Here is a 1,810-nt window from a genome sequence, read left to right as displayed (position 1 = left end):
AGCATCACTTTTCTCTCCTGTTGAGGATATTTTTCCATTATTATGTGCAGCTTTACAGCTGAAGGCTCATGCTAGCTTAGCTCGTTTTGTAACCAAAGTTAAGTGTTTCCATTGAGATAAAATAAAAGAAAAACTCAATAGAAAGTGTAGCATTAAATAAAAATGGTATAAATTCATTAAATATACTCTTTCAGTCAAGAAATGTGTCAATAATTATAGTGCAGCTAAAGCCACATGCTAGCTTAGCGCATTTTGTAACGAAAGTTAAGTGTTTCCATTAAGCTAACATTAAATTAAAAATTGATTCACAAAAAAGGTTTAAAAAATTAATTAAAACTTTTAGGCATCCCTTTTTATCAAGCTGGAAAAAATGTGTCCATTATTGAAGTGCAATGCTTTGAAGCTAAGGCTGCTAGTTTAGCTCATTTTGTAACCAAAGTTAAGTGTTTCCATTAAGATAACATAAAAAGAAACTCAATAAAAAATTGTAGCATTAAATAAAAGTAAAATTAATTGATTAAATTTACTCTTTCAGGCAAGAAATTTGACATTTTTTATAGTGCAGTTCTTTGCAGCTAAAGCCTCATGCTAGCTTAGCTCATTTTGTAACCAAAATAAGTGTTTTCATTAAGCTAACATCAAATTAAAAATTCCTTCACAAAAAAAGAAACAAGTTCAAATGAATTAAAACTTTTAGGCATCCCTTTTTTTCAATCTTGAGAAAATTGGTCCATTATATATAGTGCAATGCTTTGAAGCTAAAGCTGCTAGTTCAGCTCATTTTGTAACCAAAGTTAAGTGTTTCCATTAAACTAAAAAAAGGAAACTAAATACAAATTTACAACATTAAATAGAAATGAAATATATGAATTAAGCAAATTTTCAGGCTTCACATTTCTTCCTATTAAAGAAATTTTGTCAATTTTTATAGTGCAGTGCTATGTAGCTAAGGGCTCATGCTAGCTTAGCTGATTATGTAACCACAGGGATTTTATTGAGCAAAATTAAGTAATAAACTCAATTAAAATTGCAGCATAAAATAAAAATAAAAATCAAATCAAGAATTAAACTAAAAATGGCTCATGCTAGCTTAGCTAAATTTTCTATCCAAAGGCAAGTGTTTCAATAAAGCTAACATTAAATTAAAAAAATGCAGCAATAAAATAAATAAATAAATGAAATTTGCACTTTTAGGCATCCTTTTTTTTCATTCTCAAGAAAATGTCTCTATTATAATAGTGCAGTGCTTTGCAGCTAAAGCCTCATGCTAGCTTAGCGCATTTTGTAACCAAAGTAAGGGTTTCCATTAAGCTAATATTAAATTACAAATTGCTGCAATAAATAAAAAAAATAATTCAATAAATGAATACAATTTACAAGCTAGAAAAAAATCAAAAGAAAGGAACATTTGAAACGGTGCGTGACAATTGCTATCTTAAAAACTTCGCTAGCATGTTCAAATGAATCAATCTGAACCGAGATGCTGGGATGTTGTTCATGAGATTTTAGAGAAGCTAAGCTTGCTTTTGTTCCAACTTTTAGTCAGAACTACCTTTAAAATATGATCAAATACATATAAAAAAGGTTTTATCAAGGATTTTAACTGGCGGTTGAATGCTTAAATTTTTTTATTTATGTCATCTATCATAAGACAAAATGCCTTAAGAACATGTTAAAGCCCCCAAAACTCAGTTTTCATTGGAGCAGATCTTTAAAGTGTTAACCATCTAAAGTTGATCTCATTTTCAAAAGTCACCTTTACTGTATATTTAGTATTTTTGTGATTCACTCTCCTTGATTTTTTTTTTTT

This window comes from Oryzias melastigma, unplaced genomic scaffold (assembly GCF_002922805.2).
Source record: "Oryzias melastigma strain HK-1 unplaced genomic scaffold, ASM292280v2 sc00460, whole genome shotgun sequence".
Lineage (NCBI taxonomy): Eukaryota > Metazoa > Chordata > Actinopteri > Beloniformes > Adrianichthyidae > Oryzias > Oryzias melastigma.
Note: the sequence above shows the minus strand (reverse complement) of the source record.